The 19267-nt window shown below is 38.6% G+C and overlaps 1 long non-coding RNA gene across 1 annotated transcript in view; it reads left to right on the top strand.

Annotated features, from left to right (window-relative positions):
• LOC110398273 overlaps positions 1 to 19267 on the top strand; it is a 61657-nt gene that overhangs the window by 13240 nt on the left and 29150 nt on the right. Inside the window, exons 4-7 of the long non-coding RNA XR_002438297.1 lie at positions 7878 to 7982; positions 16660 to 16775; positions 17146 to 17224; positions 19053 to 19089. This is a non-coding gene — a long non-coding RNA (uncharacterized LOC110398273). The remainder of the gene's footprint in view (positions 1 to 7877; positions 7983 to 16659; positions 16776 to 17145; positions 17225 to 19052; positions 19090 to 19267) is intronic.

The raw sequence follows: 19267 nt of genomic DNA, 5'->3' as shown, positions 1-19267 counted from the left end.
TGCATTTCCAATATCTCAAACTCAGCTTCTGAGAGGTGTTTTTAGTTTGAGGAGGGTTATTTAGGCTGTTTGAGTCTCTATTATATGAACATCATGAACTGCTAAAACCTTGTGTAGTGAAAATTGTATGTGGATATGAAATGATATATGATGCCTAATAGTTGTAATTAAAGTCTGATATATTTTATTTACTTTCTTCCAGTCTGCAGAGACAGAAATGAAGGCTACGCTGAAGGCATTTTGTTTTATAGCATCTGTTAGAGAACAGCTAACAAATTGCTTTTCATTCTTTCTTCTCATTCTGTAGATGAATTACATTGACATAGAAAAAGAATATATATAACTGATCATTAGACAGAAAGTTTCTGTATCACTAAAGCGAAGGCTGATTTGATTTGCACTGGTTAGGCTGATTCCTATTACGGAATGTCTTCCAAACACAGCGGTTTGATTTGTATAGAAACGCAATGTTTTCCTGCTTGTGAAAACTGTCAGTTAAATCCTAAATGTAGACTTCATTCCTAGTATTTCGAAAGGAGCAATTCTGTGCCTAATGTGATAACCATACTTAGTTGCAGTAAAACAGTTTATTCAAGATTAGTATCATTTTCAGCAGTCAGAGATACTGCTCGAAAATCCTTTATTTCAATATTTCACCGAAAATATCATCTATGGGAAGAGGTTTTAACTAGTTTGCCTATGTGCTTTCCCTAAGTTTATTACATCATGACTGTTACTTACGGCCGAAAATTCTTGGTGTTATGAGAAACCTGATTAATGGAGAACAAACAGCCCATTCTTTACAGATGCTCATTGTCCTCAATGTAGCGATTTTCTATTTTTAAATCCACACAATTACCATTTTGTATTTATTTCAGAACAATATCAATGCAAATATAAGACCTTCAGACCTGTAATTGTTAGGCAAACTCTAATCTCCGGCTACAGAGAATATTGAATAGAACCCCAAAATGTTTTATTTTTGTACAGATTTTAACTGCTTTCTTTTTTGAGCCTCCGTGGATAGACTTGTATTCCTAAGTTGACATCTTCCTTGCTGTGCATTTACCATAGATAGATTAGATCTGCTCATGTGCTGCTGTTTGTATATGTAAGAACTGCTACTAAAGCGCACAAGCACATGCGCTCTCATGAAGTGAATAGTGCACAATTTGGACAGTCATGCTGTAGAAGCCATTTGGCACGTGTAAATCTTTTTGGAAAAAAAGACATTCCAGTAGAAAATCTGCTGCAAGTATAAAGAGAATGAACTCTGAATGTTGTAGGAAGATAAAACAAAACAATAGCTGCTTGTGCATTATTTCCTAATTTTTATTCACAATGTTGAAGTGTTCATTAAGTATTTCTTCTAAAATCTAGGTAACTGAGAACTTTTATAGCAGGCCAGTAATCTCACTGAATTTTCGCTAGCAAGATGTCTTACTAATGCTGACATAAGGCATTTTAATGGTTGGCTTACTGTAAAATCTTGCTTTTGACATTTTAACTAATACATGCTAAGTACAAATCTAAGTAATTTAGGTAATTTTCTGTTTTTGGTTACACATAATCAACATTTCTTCTCATAATTTATACTCTCAAACAATTCTATCCTTGTATGCTTAAATGTTTGCTAGCTAGAGAGATATGGATTTGTTGTTTATACTGTCCATACTTTTCTTAGATTGTCTAATACATGGGATACTATTTTATATTTTGAATGAGGAAGCTATGGCGTGCATATATCATAGTTCAGTAATCACTTATTTTATTGAGTTCAAAATTGTTCGGCATGCAGCCTAGACTAATGCACAGTTATTCTGTGTAAATGAGTCACTAAATTCTTTATCACATAAATCCCTTGTGTGCTTTTTAAGACAGTGGTTCACACTTTTTTTATGACCTCACCAAAAATTTTATTCCTGATTCTAATCCTGAACTGATTCCACATTGTTGATTCACCATTGATGAATTTGCTACTTTGCTTAAAATTCTCATGTTGGGGAACATCGTGAATTTATATGAGCTTAAATTTTGACCTGTGGTTTATGTCCCAGTATCGCTAATGTTACTTTCAGTGTGAAGCTAAGGACTAGAAAGGCCTCAACTAGGGAAAAAACATTCATATGCTTATTTGGACAGCTTGCCTGTCTTTCTGCTTCTGTTATTTAACTTGCAGAAATGGGATTCGTTGCACTTAACCTATTAAACTTTTTTGGTTTGATTAGCACTGTATTAGAAAATTAAGAAGAAAAACACAGCATTTAATCCATTTGGCTTCTGGATGTAGACTCATAGAAGCCCTGAAAACATGGCTTTGTTGGGAAGCCTTCCTTTATGCACATTATGTTTAAGCACAAATGAAGGTTAGCATAATCATCTATTGGTGTATACAGACACTCTAAAAACACCTCTGTTCTCTAACTTTGTAAAGTGCAGTAACAAATGTTTCCCATTGTTGCTTCTGCATTGGAGGCATTTGCAAATTTGGAACAAAAATTTTATTTAGGACTTGATCCAAAGCAGATAACATATTGTAACGTCCCTCTAAAAAAAACAAAGCCTTTTATAACACAGTTGCCAAGTTTGAGAAAGAGCCCAGCTAAGCCTATTTAAGTCCTCTCTCATATATCATTAGAGATTTTCCATTCAGAATCTCCCCATTAATGTTATTTATGGATCATTCAAAGTAATATTATTTTATGTTTAGGGGAAATAAAACTTTGGGGATTAAATATTTTACTTGTCAGTGTTCATTCCAGTAAATGTATTTTTCCCCAGCTAAATCCTAGAATTCTTAAGATAATAGCTTGCATTTGTAAATACTTGTATCTGTGGCCCTGATCTCTCTTTTCTCATCAAAAAATCAAATAATTATATTTCACAGATAGGTCAGCCAGGCAACTTTTGCTACACTGTCCCACCAGTTCTGTTTAGGTTTTGCTATAACCTGGGGCTGACTTTTTTTTTTAATAGTAAAATCAAGAACACAGCTATGAAGAATTGACTCCTTCTAGCACAATGCTGGCTATGAATTTGTTAAAGCGAAGATGATTTTGTTCCACTCTTGATCAAGTCCTGCTGGAGCATACCTTGACCAATGGGTGGACTGGTGATTTTGAACACAACATCTGCTGGTCTTCGCAGATTCTGGAGTAACGGAATCAAGGACTCATCATACAGCTCTGTGTTTTTGAAGGGAAAATAATTTCTTCCACTCCTTGAGTGTTACCAGTTCCCTGTGCCCGAGCCAAGGTGTTTGTCTCTACGTGGGCAGTGGTGACTCCTTTTTTTTTTTAGGACTGAGTCCGACAGCCAAGAGCCTGGACTTCAGTCTGGCTTGCCAGACATCTGCTTGCCCAAAGCAAATATCTGAAGTTATCTGGGTGGTAAGAGGTTTCATGCCAGAAAGCTCAGGTGTAAGGTAGCCCTGTCCCACACATCTATTCATCTCCTAAGATACGGTCAGAAGACATTTGTATGTTTTCTACATGCTTACTGCCTATCAAGTTGTTACCTGTGTCTGCATGGAGTACTAAACTGCATAGAGTGATGTGTACAAGAGCTTTTGGAAGAAATGCACTTTTCAACATAAGGGCAATATCATTTCTGGCAGCAGGAACTTGCAGTCATCTTTCTCCTGTGGTGGTTTGCTGCTGTATTAACACACTTGTCAACAACTAGAATTGCAGAACTGTTTGCATCTTAGTCAGTGTAATTTATTATTAGAACCTAAGTTCTCATTCTCATCTGTCTGTAGTGGAGGTCTATTCTCAGATACCTGGTCTGCAAAGCTGCAGATCAGCGCAGGACCATGGTGCAGTGCTATCGGGTAGGATCCAGTTGAAATACACTGGTGGAAGATAGTGGAGTTGTTGGAGGAGATCAGCAATGTGTTGTCCCGGACTGGAGAGAACATCTGACCAGCAGATATTTGTTGGAAAGATATTATGCAGGATGAATGGATTATGTTTCATACTGTATTAAACTTTCTGTGAAAGAAAAGTAGGAAGTAGTTTCCATAACAGAGCAATTTGGAAGAAAATTAGTAGCAAGTCCAACACAAACTGTTTTCCTTTTGTATTTTTTCTTTTGAAATTCAGTCAGTAATGTCTTCTCTAAACAAATTTATTCAAATTTCTTCCTTGGCCTGAGAAGGGGAGCAGCAATGAGCCTCCAATTTCAGGCTTCATTTCTCATCCATTTTGTAGTACGACACATTTATCAAACAACAAGCAATGACCAGGTCCCAAAATCATTTTCAAGCCACATGTGCTAGCAGAGAAAGAAGACAGTTTCTGACTGATAACCATGATCAAACGTGTGACACAAAACCCAACAGGCTGTGGGTTGCTTCACTGTTGTGAAGTAGAATTGTGGTGGTGTGCTGGTCAGGGACAGAAAAGAATAAATTCTAGATTGATTTAGTATGCAGGTTGCGGGAGGAAAAACTGTTCTTGAGCTGAATAAGGACATTTCATCTGTTAAGTTACTATAAATAAGACATTTTTCTTGTTGCATACCGTGAATGTATTTAGCATTGTGATATAATACATTTGTGCTGCCGTGGCAACACAATAATGTTATTTTGGTTGTCCTAGGAAACGCGGAAACAACACCTGATAGTGGCTGTCGTACCCGTTTGGATGAACAGATGATTATTTTCTCTTCTGTTCAGCAACAAGTCTTCATCCCCTGCTGTACCTGAAATAACAGAGGTTCTTGTGATCATTATCTTTAAGTATCCATTCACACAAAAAGGGCCAGGCACTATATGCATGGAAATATTTAGCCTCTGTGGTAAGGGCTTTCAGTCAGTGGCAGTGGTCCAGCAAGTCACTTTTGCCCTTGCTTAACATCAAATCTGTGAGAGGTCCCACTGAAATGGATGGGATTGCTCATATGCTTAGAGTTAACTACATGCGTAAGTGCTTTGCTGGACCAATGCCGAACGACAAGTAAATGACCAGCCTTTGGTACAGAACGAGCGTTTGAGAACTTGGGAGAATTTGTGGCTATCGATTTTTTTACTAAAAATCAGTTGGCTGTTTGTGGGTTTCCATGTTTCCAGCAACTCAGTCATTAAGGACAGTATTATTGTTTGGGGGTAAAAAAGGTTAGAGGGGCAGCTGAAAGAGGACTGAGTGCTTTACACCATGGGAAGGAACGTGTGTGTGTTTGTGGGGTTGCTGTGGGTACTTTAACAAACGTTCAGCTTCTGTCTCTTCTGCTACCTGCCTGTGAAAGGGAAAGCAGCAGGCTAACATCACCATTATGTTATTTTGCTACTAATGAAGCCTCATTTGTTAATTCTAGCTTTTTGACCATGTGCATAGCTATAGACAGAGACTTGATTTTTCCCTCTGTCTCTGTAAAGTCTGGTTTCACAGAATGCTATAGCTGAATAATTAAAATTTTTATAGAGAAAATTGAATTAATTTTATAATACTACCTGCAAATGATAAATGTGTAAATGTAACTTTTCAATAAGATTAAGTTCATGCACTATTACACGCAGTTAGAAAAATATATTTTTTAGAATGCAGTTTGTGTCTTATACAGTCTTGCTCATATATCCATACATATTTATTTGTAGTCATTCTCTTACGACCATATTTGAACGCCTGTAACAAAAGCAAAACATTTCAGCATATAAAAATATGTTTAGTCTGTATTTTCACATGGACCAAAATTCCTGGAAGGAAAATTTGATAGGTTCAAGCATGAGCCCAGAGTAATGATAAATTTTGATTCCCTATAGATTGTTTAGTGCTGAAAGAAAAAATACCCTGGAATCCTGCTGGCCTTTTCCCCAAAGGGCCTGACCCCAGTTACTCCCAGTTACTGGCTCCATACAGGACTGTCAGTAAGAGTAACTGCTCTTCATTCTGTGTAAAGACTTGCAATTTACCCAAAGAGCAGTGCATGGCCATGAGATAGAGGCAGGCAGGGAGGAGAAAGGAGCAAAGAGGATTGACTGGACTTGTACTTCAAGAAATAGTTTCTTTTTCTTTCTGGAAGTCACTTCTTATTTATTTATTTATTAGTATTCCTTTCTCTGCAGCTATTGTGGTTTTTCTTTTTTTTTTTTTTTCATACTCTGAGATGCGCACTGTGTGAAACAGAAGGTAGACTATGCAATAGCCTAAGTTTAAGGCGTGGAAAGAAATGTCTGTGACATTTCACTAGAAATGGTGTTCAGCAGGGGCTTAATTCAGGTAAAGAAGCTGATAGGGAAGGAAGAAGAAAACTTTGAAAGCAGTAAATAACGCCTAGAATTTTTACGTGCTTCATTTGCTGGAGAAAGGGCATAGTTGTCTAATTCTTCAGAGATGGCTTGGGTGTGGTGGACATTTCTGGCTCCGATTTTGGTGGATGCAGTGTTGGGTGTCAATAGCACGCAGAGCAGCACATCTGCATTTTCTGGCTAGGGATAGTTTATTTCATTGCTACATCCGTTTGGGGGGAGTAGAGAGAGAGTGAATCTGCTCCTTAGGGGAGGAAATCCAATGAAATGCTTGTGTCAGAGTTGTTCTGTGCTCAGTGCCTAAAGTACATAATGCTTGAAGCATATAATTGAGCACTGACTTCAGTTCTCTTCCATATTAAATGAATTTATGGAGGTTTCTTCAGTAATGTATTTTAATTTTATGGTGTGAGAGTGAGAAAGTAATCTTCAGAGGAAAAGCAAATGCATTCAGCAAAATCTGAGGATACGTGTGATGCTCTCCTACCTCTCTGGCTGTCCAAGGATGCAGTGCAGGGGCTGTCGAGCCTTGGTTCTGGTGCTTCCTGCAGAGCTGGGGGACATGCCAGGAGATGACTCAGACCACCTGAAGCAAGGGCCAAGTTTGCTCCCAGGGCTGTCAGGAGCCCAGCTTCCTAATGTGTAAGCACTTGCTGCAGATGCCTGTAGGAAGTATGGAGTCCTTCGATATTTCTGATGCAAAGGCTTGAGTCTGAAACTGGTGGATGTATGCGTGTGTAGTAAATCAGCACAGAGCAGTATCAGGTTTAATTCTGGATGATGTTTGCTTGTGTGGACTGATTATAGTTTACCACCAAAGCCAAATTTATTGTTGGGTTTATCATGCATAGACATTAGTGGAAATCCTGAGGGCACTGAAGTTACGGGCAGAATTTCTGCTGACCTAATGCCAGGGCATATAAATTACAGGGCTTCAGTCTATGTTTCAGTTACACAGAGATCACCTTGATCTCCTGTCAACTTCAAGGGGCTTGAGGTCTCATATCCCTATAGAGTCCTCACTCTTTATTCCCTGTTGACTTTCCCCAGTAACTTTTCTGATTTATTTTCTTGCTTTTATAGTTTAACATCTTTACTGTGCCATCCCACAGAATGCCCAGCACTTTCAATTTCTCAAACACCAAGGACCTGCCTTAGTGTCATTCAAATCTCCTTGAAACAACTTTCTTTTCTGCAAAACTTTCCCAGAAAAACTTTTCATCCATGGTGTGATGCTCCTAGCTCTATTTTCCTGAATATTTATCTAGTGAATGAGAGGTGACAGTAATTTCCATTTAAATATTTCAAGGCATAAATCTTTATCTTGCATCTTGTTGAAATACAGTTACATTTCTGTTTTATTTTTTTTTAATTTTCACCAAAAAGCTATCGCCAGTGTTGAATCATAATGAAAATGAGCATGTTATCTGTGAAGAAATATTATTCTGAGATAGGATTGATTCCCATTGCAATCAAAGGAAATATTTATTGTGTTAAGCTGGCATGAAACAAGATACAAAGATTTTATTATATATAATCATCATAATAATGATAAATGTAGTCAAAAATACCACTTGATATTATAAGACCTGGTCTTATGTATGACAGCTCTTTTTCAATTCCTTTTTAGGCACTTGGTTGAGGAAGAAAGTATGGGCTAATCAAAACAAGATCAAGAACAAAGACCCAAGAAGTACAAGAGGAAGGAAGAAGAAATTTAGTCCTTAACAATGAGGTAAGATTAACATACATAAGAATTCAGTGATGATGAAAGTACTTCTTGAAATAACATAGCTGTCTGAGCAGAACAATGCATGTTCCTTTTAGTGGTCAATACTACTGCCATAATCACTTCAACAAAACACTGTGTAGTGTAACGCAAAAAAAAAACCTGCCCAATTATTTCAAAGTCAGTTCGTACAAACACTCTGGGAGAAGTCCTGGCCCCACTAAAGGTAGCGGTGAAACCTTCACTTGCTTACATAGGCCTAGGATTTTTCCCTCTCTAAAATTTTGCATTTGTTTTTCTTTTCAACTGGATGACAAAGGTTTAAAAACTGGAAACAATGGAAGCATAAAACAAGAAAAAAGTTCTGTTTTTTAATGGAACACCAAAATGTGATAGTTATGAGCTGCTGCTTAGGATGTTTAGTTCAGAAAAGTTTAGTACTCGTATTTGATTCACTGAAATTACTGTACATCTACATCATACTTAAGTGCATGCTGGTATTTTCTTTGGCTTCATGAAAAGGTGTGCTTCCTTTGTGGATATGTATTCATCCTTGAAGTAGTGAAAATGAACAGTGCCTCTTGGGTAACAAATTTGAACTGAACTGAATTTGATCTTAGTCCCTTGCATGGTTTCTGTCATCCCTGTTTCTTCCTGCACTGCCAAGTAGTGATCCAGTAGGAGCTGACTTGTAGAACAGTGGTGCTGAGGACCTGTTTTAGAGGGTGAGGAGTTACTTTAGGTAAGCTCTAATGTGCTCCGATTGACTTACTGCCCATTAGCAGCTGGAGCACATCTGCTGCTTTAATTTCATCCAAAAGGAGTTCAGTTTGTGTACTCTGAGGTTGTTCTTGGATGTGAACTGAAGCACAGTAAGTGCTTCAAAAGCTTACTCTTGATCCAGACTACATAATGTATGAGTGTATGAAGACTAAGCAGACACACCTCTTGTTGCCTTAGAGAAGTTTTCTTTACTTTGAGGCTTTCTTCGGTCTTCTTTCTTTCCCAATCAAATTACTATAATCTTATTCTCCTCTAATAATTTTCTCTTTGTGCTGTAATATCTTCTCTTTCCCGCACAATTCCTTCATTGTTCGTTCCTCAGCCCAATTGGGCTAGTGCTATATCCTTTATTTTAAAGCAAGAAAGGAGGCATTTCTTTGGCAGATGGCAGAAGATATATCATCTATTACATCATAGTCAATCATGCAAACAAATATTTCCAGCCTGTAAATTAGTCTTCTCTATTACGGTCATTAGAAAAAGCATCTACCTTCTTTTTATATGTTCACTGTTTTTTGGGATGATGATGACCATTAAGGTGTACCAGACCTCAGTTAGTTATCATAGCAGTGAAACAATAAATTGACATGCATTTATTGAGGATATGTGTGCTAGGTAAACAGATATGAATACAAGACAGCCTAAAGTTGTGTTGGATAATTATTAAGATTTATAAGGTTAGAATAGCCTATGGTTTATTAAATAGTAGTATTGTTTATGTAGTTTGTATGTTTTAAAGGTGAACACAATACAGTCCAAAAGGAAGTATGCAATGAACTTTAATGGTGGTAAGCAAAGAGACCAGATAAAATGAAGGAAAACATTAAAATTTACGCATACAAAAGCAAAGTGCTGTGATTAATGATCAGAGAATATGTAGGATAATTTAGGAAAGAGATGTTGCTGAAAGATAATTTAGGCACATTGATAGACCCAGTATTGCAAGGCCGAGACTGACAGGAGAGCTGCAAATTGCCTTCAAGTTTTCTTTGACTGTTGCTGTCTTCTGCGAGGTCATGCTGTCTTCTTCCCACAAAGGAGGAGTTTGCAAACTAAGAATTTCCTCACGCAAGAGAGAAGAAACTTGAAATTATTTAAAATGAAGAAGAGCCTGAATGAATTAGCAGTGATGAGCTTAAGGCACAGTACTTGCAAATGAGTTTAACAGTTGGACTACTTAACAACACTGACATGTATTTATAGCAATGCAGCTAAAGGTACGATCACCTGGGGATTTAATGGATTTTTACTCGTAGAAGTTTGCACTGACAATAATTTGGCCTACATCAAGGATTTGTTTTACAGCTAATACAATGGGTAACTCATTAGAGTGACAATGAGCAAGCAGGCTTCTTAATTGGAGAGAAAGTTCAGAATGTGGCAGCATGCGCAAAAGCACAATGCTGCCATCCTCTCGTCTCAGGATATATCCTTCCTGCTCTTGTGGTATCTTACTGTGCATTGCTGTGCTGCCAGGAAGCAGTTATTAGCTTATCATTATAACTAAAATTAATATGGGATGAGAATAAGCAATACACCGGGGGACTCATTATTTGTCTTCCAGATGCAGGGGGTGAAGAATATATGGGAGTAACTGTTTGCCTTACAATAGTAGTATTCTGATGGCCACAATCCAGGCCCTGACTAATGGCTTTGAAATGCTGAGGACAGAAGTTAAGCAGGCATCTAGATCCTGGACTTCGCTAGGGAACCCTTAATTAGTACATGGATGGCGAAAAGTGAGGGAAGCACTGAAACTTGAAACCAGGCCAAGAGAATAAAACCCAGAGGGTTCCTGGCTATTGCAGGTAATAACAAAGGGACCGTGTCCACAGAAGGGCGAAGGAGAGAGTTCAGGGAAGGGTAAATCAAGACACCAGAAGATCTGAGGAGGCAGATTGGGATCTGGATGGAGAGGGTTCTGCTGCATGTTTTGGTCATGACTTAGGGAAGGCACAGTCACCAAGTGATGGATCTGCACCAAGACTCGCCTCGGTCTTTGCTGCATAAGAACGTGTGGAAGAATAATGGTTGGTGCAAGGGGAAGCTGTGGAAAGCCATGAGTGCCTGTTCAGAAATCCAGTGGGTAAGAACGTTGCAAAACCTGACAAACTGTTGGGAGTTTGTTTAATAGCTTTGCTGAAGGAGATTTTCCAGATTTCCACAATCCTGTGTTCTTCTCATACTGTCTATTTTTTCATTGTGAATCTGTTTTTTTTTTGTTTGTTTGTTTGTTTTTTAACTTACAAACAACTGAACACAATGCAGAATTTTCTCCATCTATCTGGCAAACTGCTGACTTTGGGGGCAGAAGCTCTAGATCTTGGTGTAATTATTCAGTTTAAAAATGATGTTGAGCATAAAAATGTGGGAGTTGGGGCAAACTTGTCTGGGCTGTAGTCTATTTTCTAGATTTGTAAAAAGCTAACTTCTGTAGGTGTACTGTCTGAACAGTAAGGAGAAATTCAGAGGAAAAGAAAAAGATTGGAAACATTAGAAATAGAAGCATCTTACTAGGCTATGATAAAGAATTACAGTTTTGTCCAAGAATATAGATGTCTAACCCATTTAAGTCAAATGGTTAATGGTATGAAACTTCCACATTGTGAGACCATGGTACTTTCTATCAAAGTTCATCTTGAAAAAACATCACTGCCAGAAGCCCATGGAAAGGCTGCTTTTCTTCTTGCAGGGATTCGATGGTGTGTATTATTTAAGGGACACCAACCAAAGCCAGGCCTGGTTTGCTGGACACTGTAGTACTGGTAAAGTAAGAAAGAATCTCCCTGTCTTGAAGAGATATATAAATACACAAAATGCAAAGGAAATGGAGAGAGGTAGAACATAATTATCAATGTTGTGATGAAAGATGGCATGCTAATTCTCTATTTTTGGCAGAGGGTTATTACTTAGGGATTAGAATTAAAAAAATCTATGGAAAACAGAGAAGGGGAGGAGGGGAAGATAAGGACAGCTGGGGGGTGAAGCAAAGGTGAAGGGACAATGAAGTAAGAGCTAAACAAGCTTGGATCAGAGGCGATCGCCTCTGACTTTTGCCTTTGGGATGTCCAAGTGCCTGTATTCATGCTGCAAGGCAGAGGAACAGGCTCTCTCTGACCCCTCAAGAAGCTGTTCTCAAAGCTTGAGAGGGAAAGATGGAGGCTTTCAAGTGTAAAGAAAGTTTGTCATACTTGAGTGAATAGAGTGGTATGGTATGCAGGATTTATAAGCATTGCAAAAGTAAGCGGACTCTTTCTATACAATACATTAGAAGTTTGTTGATAGGATTTTTTGCTGAAAGTTTATTTGCTAATGTTGTGAAGGATACAAGTGTTGAAATTGCAATACATATTCCAGCAGTCATAAGAAGAATATATTTAATGAAAATTACTGAAAAGTTTATCAGAAAATACAGGAAATATGTGAAGAAGCCAGCGTCTCTAAATATCTTGCTGGATTTGTCTTTCTTTACCTAGTGTTACACAAATGGCAAATTAAAAATGTCCTACATTTCAAGGCTTGCAGCTTAGGAATTCTGAATATAAATCCCTAAATTTAGATTCCTTTTCCCTGCCAAATGCTCATAATGTAGAAAAGAATACAGGGAATTTTATTTATTTTCCTACAATTGTAAATTCAATTTGATTGTCATAGTCATTGCAATGGGATTTCATTCAGAGTCAGGATTAGTCCAACTTACTGCATATATAGGGAAAACTAGAGTAGAAATTTAGCCCTTGACATTTGGTATACAACATTTAATTCATTTAGAGATTTAAGACTTTCTAGTAAGTTCTACATACAAATATTTGATTGTTGGATATGTAGCTTTAGATTATGGCTAAGAACGTGCCTTGCTTGAGAATCACTAAGTAATATAAAGATCTCTCTTCAACCTATGAGTTGCCTCGAACATTAAAAAAAAATGTTTTCATATTATGTTAAAGTGGCCATCTTTCTCTCCCTAAACACTTAGTCTCCCATTACTGTTCATGCAGACTTTGGTCAGGCATTTATCCCAGAATTCTATGCTCACTAAAAAATGCCAGCAAACAAAAGACAGTAGATGGGCAGACAAAATCTAACTTCCTAGGAAATACCTGAACAGCCCCCCTTCCAACCTGGCAGCAGCCTCCCCATTTCAAGAGTCTGAGACTCCCTTCCATTGCAACCACAAAATAACCAAACACCAGGAAGAAGACTGTCTTGTGTCAAAGCAACTTTTTAGAAACTAATTTTAGATTTCAAAGCACCGCTTCTCCTTGAGGGGTTGCGTTGCGTTGGCTGTAAACGAAATCACACCATCTTTCTGAGTATGGACGTACCATGCTCCTGAGAGCCTGGTTGGGGGTTTTTTCTGAATCGTAGAATATCCTGAGTTGGAAGGGATCCACAAGGAACACTGAGTCCAACTCCTGGCTCCACAGAGGACCACCAAAAATTAAAACACTATTGCTGAGAGCAGTGTCTAGACAACCCTTGAACTCCAGCAGCTTGGGGCTGTGACCACTTCCCTGAGAAGCGTGTTCCATGCCCACTGCCCTCTGCTGCAGGATCTTTTCTTAACTCCAGGCTGACCCTCCCCTGACACAGTTCCATACCCTTCCCTTGAGTCCTGCCCTGTCCCTTCTGAGGAGCTGTAGGCTGCCATGAGGCTTCCCCACAGCCTCGTCTGCTCTGTGCTGAGCAAACAAATGAACTTCAGCTGCTCCTCATACATCTTTCCCTCTAGACCCTTCTCCATCTTCCTAGTCCTCTTTGCACACTCTAATAGTTTTAAGCCTTTCTTATATTGTGGCACCCAAACCTGCACACTACTTTTAGTAAGAGTGTGGGAGCATACGGACTCTTCCTTTCCTGAGAAGAGCCCTCCTCGTGGGCCATGCCATGGCCGGGCCTTGCAGCCTCACTTGGTGATGCCTGCAACCCAGCTTACATTTCTGCACTGGAGTGCAAAGAACCCCTTTGGAGAGGCACCTGTCAGGAGGAAAGAAAGAATGCATCTCTCTAGCACATTTCTGCCTGGGGCCTCATTATAGCAAAACAAGGGCTGCCAGTTGGACCAAAGTTGAGCAAAGCTGGGAACTCTGCTTCTCTGGGAAGAGGTCCAAGACCACCAACCATCCTGAGGACAGAGTATTTTGCTGTCACGTCATCAGGACAAGCTGGAGTCCCCTTGGTCATGGCTGGACTTGGACCAGGGTGTTTCAGGTGAAAGGTCAGAGGGTTTAAAATTGCCTTGACACAGTGTCCTTCCCCAGTCCTAATTAATGGTCTTGTCTCAACCCTTCTCACAATCAGCTCCACCGCCGTAGCTGGCTGGCCAAAGCGTGCACCTGTCTTCGTTCCCCATAGCAGGCTGTTTTTAATTCACAGCCCCAGAGTCGCCCTTCCATCGGCTGGGGTTAGGTTGTTGCATTTTCCAGGCAATGGATTAAAAAATGAGATTGAAAAATGAGTTTAGCATATGACTGTCATGCATCATTTATTTTTTTTTTTCAAAAGCTAACTGGAAGGTCCATCTACTGCTTGTTTGCCTTCCATATCTGAGAAATTGAATTTAAATTACCACATTGCTTTAGGAGCCGTTTATAATCCCTGTGTACCAAAGTCCTCTGTTTTTCGTGGGATGGGAAGAGTGGATAACTGGAATCTCTGCAGTCATCAGATGTGATGTCAAGTGTAATGACAAGATTGTCTTGCTTGGATTTGCAGGGTGTGTATCTTCTGAGATAGCTACAGGTTGATTGATATTCTCACTGAAAAGGTGAAATCACTTCCTAGAGTCTTTAACAGCCTCACATTTACAAGGAGTATAAGTTTTTTTTCACTCTTGTCTTAGAACAGTATTTTTCTAGCCTTTTTTTGATTTGTAAACTAGTTATTTTATTTTCAGCTGGCAACAGGCATGCTTTCTATCTTAAACTCCCTGAACACAGGTTTCATGGACTACGAGATGAAAACTGCTATAGCGTGAGGCAGGGCTGTGCTTTGCTTACATTGTGTTTAAGGAATCATGAACAGAATATATCCCATCTGAAGTATTTGTTTCCAATGGTAGTAAAAGTAGTAAAGATAGTAGAGCTTTCATAGTGAACCAGTGTGCTGTTATATTAAATGTTGCAGAAATACAAAAGAAAAAGTCAGTCCCAGCACCATAGATTTAGACTTCAAGTACAGACAAGTGACTGCAGATTGAGGAGGGGAATGGGTCCAAAAAGGCAATAGGACCATACTGGTGCTGCTGTCAGAGATGCCTGTGGACGTCCTGATTGTTTACAGGAGTCTCTTCCAGGAAGGATTAATGAGAAGTGAAAACTTAGGCAGTGTTTGACCCTCTCTTACTTCCTGCTGTCCTCCATACACTGCTTAAACCCCTCACTTCTGTGCAGCACAGGTACAATTGATCTTCACTGGCTTTACCCATCTGAAAGCTCAACATCTGGTATAAAATAACTATTACTGCTCTACCTTTACTCAGTGGAGAAACAGAGACACAGAACAGACTGATGTCTACGGTAGCAGCCTTTAGCATGGGGCAGGTAAATTATTTTCTCAGTGTCTTTTGTCTATGTGGTTACTTTTGTTGGGACATCTAACTTTCATACAGTTAAAATTAGCCGAAAGGAATCCTGTTCCAAGTCTCTTCTTTGACTAAATCCCTTATTAAGTATCAATACATTTTTGAAGATTAAAAATAACAATTATGAAAATGTAGTGGAACTTCAAATTCCCAAGGATACCCAAAACTGCTGCTTCTAGAGATAATGTATTTGGCCCTGGTAATGAAAAGAAGTTGCACTCCATTATTTTTGTGACGAGGGGGTTAGATTCTACATTTTTTTCTTTTTCTAAATATCAAGGCTGCAGTATTATTACTTTTTTTGTGTGTGAAAAAGGATGCAGCACAGGTTATGAACACTTTGTTAGTATAAAATATATTTTTATCTAGAGCTGACCAGATGTGAAAGTCCCCTGTCAATACTGCCTTCTACACCCAAATGGAAGCAGTGAATGAAAATAATTGTAAGAGTCTTCTGCACAGATTTTCCTACCAGCTGTAGTTCTGATGAGCTCTAAGCTGCAGCATTTATCTGGGTGTATCCACAGGCTCTGATCTAAATGTCAGCCATACTGATACAAGTATTTAACTGATGATCATTTTAGCAGTTACCATGATTATCTCAAAATGATGAGTCTCACTGATGTCCCAAGATGTAAAAGCCTCCAGTGTCTTCAGAGCAGATGTCAAAACCTCCTGCCGACTCTCTTCAGCTTTCTTTCAATGCTGACATGTGCTTCCAGCAAAAAGGACTATGATACAAAGACTGTTCAGAAGATCGAGATATGGTTTTCCATGCAGAAGTACCCTAACAAAGAGAAACTAGTAGGTACTAGGTGCCACCTTAATCTGGCACAAAAAAAAGTCCAGATAAAAACAAGTGGGGATAAGCCAGATGTGTTTAAACAAGCAGCAAGCCACCTCCTGTCTTGGTGACTTCAAACTGAGATTACCTTGAGGAAATATTGTTCGAACTCACATGCAAATCGTGCTTTAAGTGTGTGCTCATCACTGTGTTTAGAATAGCTAAGTGTATGAAATACAGTAGCTTGTCATGCACAGAAACAGTATGATAACCTAACATTTCCTGCCAATACTCAGAATTTTAAATTCTTGCATGAGGTTATCCTCTCTCAGCCTATCATTATGTTATAGCACTTCATCATCATCTTCACAGTCATTTTCTTCCTAAAACAGCCAATAAAGCCTCAACCCCCAGGCCCAAACCTCTTTTCTTGCGCAACTCTTTTTCTACAACTGTTCTCACTGCTGATCTTTGAAGTCTTTTCAGTTCTGTAGAAGGTGTTTTGTGATTTTGCTTTTTTTTTTTTTTTTCAGGAAAGATGGTGCCATGTAGTGACAACCCCTATATCACTGGATGATAACATTACACAAGAGCTGCACCACAGCTGCTCCGCTGACTTCTGTAAGACATTCTGTCTATTGGTTCATTGGTAAGTCAGGCTCCAAATACTGGAAGCATTCATATTTCAGAGAGATGTAGGAAATGCTTGGGCTGTACTCAAAGAAATGGGAATTTTAACACTGATTCCAACCTATTCCAAAGTTCATCTCACATTCCCTTGACCATTTGTCTAATCAATTTGTTAGCACTCAGTAGAAAATAGAAAAAACAGATCTGATCATGTAATTACTCTGATTTAACAGAGGTGGAATAGATTCTGGAAACTCTGCAGATTTTTTACAGGCAAAAATGTGAAATAATACCCCAAAATAGCATTAGAATTGAACTCCTGTAGGAAAATTACCTCCCTGTGTTGTTTCAAGGACTCATAAAATTATTTCGATATTTGCATTTGCCAGCAGAAGAGCCTGTTAAACACCATGAATCTTTTTGCTCATATTAGGAAGAAAATGGCAGAGAAGATGACCCTTTTTAAAGGTAAGAAACAATTTAAGTAATTTTATCTTTTGTTGCAATGTCTGCATGCAAAGCAAGATTTCTTCATGTGAACTTACTTTTGTTTTTTTGCTTATTTTGAGAAGGATTTTCACCAGTGGTGAAAATGACCTTCAAAACATAGATTATATGGCTAAGAACTCAGATGTGACGGCAACTGCTTTTTCATTAATTTATTTATTTTTAAATAAATGGTTATTTTCAAGTCATCATCACAGCACACCCAGGGTGAACTTGTGTTGCTGTAAATACTGAAAGGAATACTGCAGTGGACTGCTTACCTTGGTGATGATTTTTCAGTGTTGGTGTCATTCAGGCATTCAGATGAGCAGTACTAAAGCATTTATATACTTTGAGTCATTAGGATAGACTCTGAACAATACGAAGCAAATGCTGAACAGTTGCGCTCAGTCATGAGTCAATTTTAGTTTTCAGCATTAAACTTTAGAAGGAAATTTTCTTCTTTTGATTTCTTCTGGTTTTTGAAGATGTATTTATTCTGTGCATTGCACAGTTAAACATCCTTTGAAACAGAAGAGTCAATGCATCTTTGAGAGAATGAATATTCATAAGGACTTTCTTTTATCATTGTGCATTTTTCTGAAGAACCATTGCTTACAAGATCTATAACTGCTTGGGCAGAGAGAGAGGATGCTATCCAAATCATTTGCAGGTGCATCTTTCTAAAGCTCAGGGATTCATTAATGCGGTGCATTCCAAACTTCCTTGCAAAATTCTTGCAGAACCTTCTCATTCATTATTTGTATGTGTGTGTATATATATATATATATGTAATGTATTTTTATGACTCCATTAAAATTACTGCCATTAAGGAAAAAGATTTAGAGATCTAGGCTTACAATTTCACCGCATTATTGAATGTTTGGTTAATACTTGATTTAAAAGAAAAAAGCTTGCAAGTCTGTTGAGTGAATGTTGATGAACAGCATATTCTCAGAAACAAAGAATATTTTGTAAGCAACAGAAATTAAGCATGCATATGCCATAGCAATCACACAGCATTTCTGATTTGTTGACCGCTGTTTGACCAACTTTGATAACAGCAGTGGAGAATTACACTAGGAGGTTTGCCAAGGACTGAAATACTAAGATGCGTGTCAGGAAAACTTCTTGTGTAAATTCCCTTGCTGCTCCTTTTAAAATAGAATTTTCCTGAAAAGAAAGAAAGGAAAAAAATGTTCATGCTTCTTAAAATGTTAATTTCCTCTAAAAGATTTCCTCCACTTCAGGAAGCTGGCATGCAGCAAACCACTTCTAAATCAAGCTGCAAGCCGGTACTGTAAAAAAACAAAGAGTTTATTGGTACCAGACATTTGTAAATAAGTAATTGACACTCATGCTATAACAATAAGCAATTCCAAAAAAAACAGGGAGCTGCCAGGATAAACAAGTTTGCAATGAGCTGCATCCAGTGCTGGATATCCATCGGGGTCAATCCCATCAGTGGTGGTCACAATAACAGTTCTGGGACCAGCTGGAGTTCTGCAGCGCAGCCGTCTCCTGCTTTTGTCTGTTCTTCCATTCAGATCCCTAGCCACAGGCAGGCTGCTAGCTATGGCAATGGTGTCTGCGCAATGTTCTGAGGGCTGGTGACACATCCAAAGCCTTGGGAATTACGTCCAACTGTAGGCACTCTTTGGTAGCAGTGAACATGTTAAAAACAGTATTAGAGAACAGGGCACCTGAGAAGAAAGGTTCTGCTCAATGCAGAGGAAAAAAATAATAATTTAAATGGGGGGAGTGCAGACCTTCTGAACTAACTCTGTTCCTTCGCACTTGTTTCCTGCAGCTTCGGGTAGATGCCGTGCATCAGACTGGTGAGCTAGGTAAGAAAGAATAACAACTTTTCTTTCTTAGTTTGATTTTAAAACAAACTTAATGACAGCTTCAAATTGAGTGAGACTCCGCCCAGTGCAAAAATAAAAATAAAAGAAGTCCCAACCAACCAACCAACGGAACCTGCATTCACTTTGTCAGGGACTACATGTGAGACTGGTTCTGTGC

The sequence above is a fragment of the Numida meleagris genome, chromosome 4 (assembly GCF_002078875.1).
Source record: "Numida meleagris isolate 19003 breed g44 Domestic line chromosome 4, NumMel1.0, whole genome shotgun sequence".
In the NCBI taxonomy this organism is placed as follows: Eukaryota; Metazoa; Chordata; class Aves; order Galliformes; family Numididae; genus Numida; species Numida meleagris.
Note: the sequence above shows the minus strand (reverse complement) of the source record. Positions and strands in the feature narration are given on the sequence as shown.